Below are 4,168 nucleotides of genomic sequence, written 5' to 3'. Positions count from 1 at the left end.
AAAAAAAAAAAAATGATAGATGGACTGGATTATCATTCTACCTTTTGCGACGAACAAGGCTAAGGCCTTAACCATTTCTAATTTTTAATAGGTCAAAGATAAATTAATAAAATTAGGCTCTCCCCTTTTTTTAGGCACACAAAAATTTTTGAAGTGTTACAGTTGCAATACTTGTCGATCTGCTATGTTGTTAACCCCTTCATAATATTGAGATGAGATATTAATACATGGAGAAATTGACTATTGGGTTAATCACAACCTCTAGGAAATTGAGGTTGTATTGTCAAACTCATCGAATTGAGATATTAACTAAATTTTCATTGACAAGTTCTACAAAGCCCAATGCTTAAGGTTCAGGCCTTGGCAAACTTTATAGCGAAGTGTATCGTGGGACCTGTAATGCCCATGGGTGTCTAAAGAGCTAGAGTCAACAAGGCAAAGGTAATAGAACTTGTTTGCTAATAGTTAATTGTACAGTAAAACCTCTATAAACGAATGTTCGATAAATTAATAATATCGATTAAATAATAAAATTCTTTTGTCCGAGAGAGTGTACTAAACTAATAATTCCGCTAAATGTATAATATAATAATTTTTTGAGATCATTTAATACCTAACAAATATATAAAATGATTGCTTAATTTAGAAGAGTTCATACCAATAAAAATTAACAAACTTTTAATTTGACAATTTTTTTTTTCAGTTTGTCTCTTTTAACTTAATAAACTTTTAATTGACTATAAAAGGTATGTTCCGTGTTTTTATGAAATAATTTGAAAGACTAATCTTCCAAAATAATAAACTTTGAAGCTAATGCACATAAATTAATATTTCCTCTTTAATGTATATATGTGTGTAGCTTTTTGTGTGCTTACCGATTATTTTGAATCTCGTCCCACTCGATTTTTTTTTTAAATAAAAAATAAAAAATCCTACATGTATTATGGTAAAATATCATACCGGTTATAAAAATATAAAATAATTTAATAAATTAATAAATATTTATTTATGGATGAATTAATAAATTATTCATTTATCGATAAATTAATAATTCCTCCAAAGTAATAATTTTTTTGTCCCAACATTATTATTTTATAAACGTTTAATTGTAGGTAAAACCCTAATTTGGATGCATTTGGATAAAATTGTGAGAAATAGGTTAAATTAGAGTGTGATTTTAGTTGATTAGAAGTACTTGAAGATGAAGTGGGTTGCAATTGATCTATTGAAAGTGTCAGTTGAGCAATCAGATGAAATTCATTAAATTTAACAATTTAAAGAGTCTGAGGACTAAATTGTAATTCCAATCTGGCATTGGATCAATTGTTGATGATTTTGGGATGATGAGAATTTCATTGTAAAGATTAGAAGATGAAGACTAAAATTGCATATTAAAAAGATTCAAGATGAACGAAAGAAGAAATTTAGGGACCAAAATTAAGAAAATGGAAAAGCTAAGGCATTCTATCATACACTATAAAGCGTTGCAATCGTTACGCCTTGCCTGGCAACAATTGAAAGCGGAACATTGCAACATTATGATCACAACCTTCAATGTGTGTTTGCATGGTGAAAAATGTAGACAATCTAGACAGTTTTAATTTTATTTCTTTTTTCAATGAAACTATACTTGGAAACCAATTGGGACACATATTTTGACCTAAATCTTTNCTAGACAGTTTTAATTTTATTTCTTTTTTCAATGAAACTATACTTGGAAACCAATTGGGACACATATTTTGACCTAAATCTTTCCTTCTAGTTACATATCTTCATTCAAAATCTCAAGGACGCTTGTGGAGACTCATTGCACACGAATTATTCAAGCCAACTAGGCTTCAAGTTGGAAAATCCATATTTCTTATTAGAAGAGAGCCAAAGAGGATCCATTCAAAGCTATGTAAAAGCTTGTTACAAAATACATCCAAACCTATTTTCATACGTATATGTCTTAGGTTGAAAAAGAAGAAGAACAAAATGAGAAGAAATTAAGAATCCATTAAAACGATTCAAGATTAATTTTCATATTGTTACCAATTATTCAATTCAAGGTGTTGTATCAATTATTTTATGTCCTTGTAATTAATTTAACGCTTGACTAATGGTTTAGATAGTAGGACAATCTTCTAATTGAATTGTCTTGTGATTTCTATTGACATTCAAGAGGAGAAAGTAGGAATTTGACACGTAAAAACAATTAGGGTCGGCAGCTCACGTGATTCCACAGGTTTATGGATCATTCAAGTATCTTCCTATTGGTATTGCTATTTACTACAAATTTTACCTATCTTTAATCTATGTTAAATTAGTAACTAAATATCAATTCAAGTATTCGTTATTTAACTAAAACAAAACTAAATTAACGAATGCAATCTACATTTATATGGTTGAGAAGATTATGAGATTAAATAGTTTGAATTTTCGATTTAACTTCGATTATTTGACATTCATCTAATTTCAATTTATTCAGCCCATTTTTCTGCGTGTCAACAATTGAGTTAACATATCATAGCTAGTGATTTCTCTCGAACAGAACTAATCACATTCATATGCTCTAATTTACTATTTCTCTATGTAAATTTACATATATATGAATGCTTTAACCTACAGGAATTCTATCCAGGTTGTATAGCCTATAATTATTTCTCGATCTCTTATAATACCTACGATATTTATTGCATAAGCTAAGTTAATACATTACCCCTCAGTCTCATTATTATCCCTAGATCAATCAACTATTGCACAAACAATTGAAAACAATTATATACACACAATAAATAATTAACACATATACAAGTGGCATGAATTCTTGAAATTAAACATCAATTGTAGTGCAGACAGTTGAAAACAAATAAATACACAATAAATAATTAACACATTCAAGTAGCATGAATTCTTGAAATTAAACAAATAATAAACCATAAGCTACATCATCCTAATTATAAAATATATTTAGCCACTCATAATGTCAGTATCAAACAAACAAAGATTAAGAGGGTGTTTGATAGTCATTTTTATGTAAAAATGCATTTTAGAATAGTAAATTGATGTGAAATGTGTGGTTGAAAAATAAGGAAAAGTTTTTTATTTACGTGTAATATTATTTTAATNCTCTTTCTTCCTCGTACCTTTCGTTCATGCTTTCTCTTTTACAGCCCCTTTGAAATTCTACTTCAGTAGAATTTTATTCCCATCCAATCTATATGTTTTAGCCATCAATAAGAAATTTTCGCCAAAGATCACCAATCTTTCAGAATGTTTATTTTATTCATTAATTTCATTTATTTGTGCAGTGCAATTTTTTTTTTTTTTTTTCAATTCAAGTCTTTCATCTTCAAAATTGTAGAGTTTGATCACCAGAATTGCACGTTTTGTTTAAATTTCATTCGAAGTGATCTGATCCCGAGTATTCTCGTGACATGAACCTAAATACACAAATAATTAAGCATCAAGTTCACAATAATACACTCAAAAGCCACATTTTGTAGTTTAGATAAGCGTAAATTCTACGCTTATCAAGCAGTCCAAAACGAATATTTATTTGTCCTTGAATAATGCAGAGTAGATACCTAACTAGACTCTAAATTATTATACTCAACTTAATATAAGTAATTCAACGTTTCCTCAAAGTGCATATCAAAATCTCCGACAACAATACCAAAAACTTATTCATGTGATTCCACAAATGTACGAATCATGAAAAGTAGTAAAATAAATTTATTGAGTTCAAGTATCATTCCATCGAGGCTGCTATATAGTATAAATTTTTACACTAACCTAACTTCAGTATAAGTTAAAATACTAACCAAATATCATTTCAATAATTTGTTTTGTAACTAAGCTAATCAACATATATATGGTTGACAAGATTATGAGATTAAATAGCTAGGTTTTCTAATTTCACTTAAATTGTTTAACGTTTATCTAATTCCAATTTATTGAACCCATTTTCAGATGTGTCAACAATCGAATTAGCCTATTATACTTATTGTAGCTAATGATCTCTCTCCAGTAAAACGAATCCCTTTCATATGCCCCAATATACTATATCCCTATGTGAATTCATACATACATGAATGTTTTAAACTATAGGAGTTCTACCCAGCTTGTATAGCCTACAATTATCTCTCAATCTCTTATAATACCTATGTTATTTATCATACGAGCA

Source organism: Olea europaea, chromosome 21, assembly GCF_002742605.1.
Source record: "Olea europaea var. sylvestris chromosome 21, O_europaea_v1, whole genome shotgun sequence".
NCBI classification, from domain to species: domain Eukaryota; kingdom Viridiplantae; phylum Streptophyta; class Magnoliopsida; order Lamiales; family Oleaceae; genus Olea; species Olea europaea.
This window is presented reverse-complemented; position numbering follows the sequence as displayed.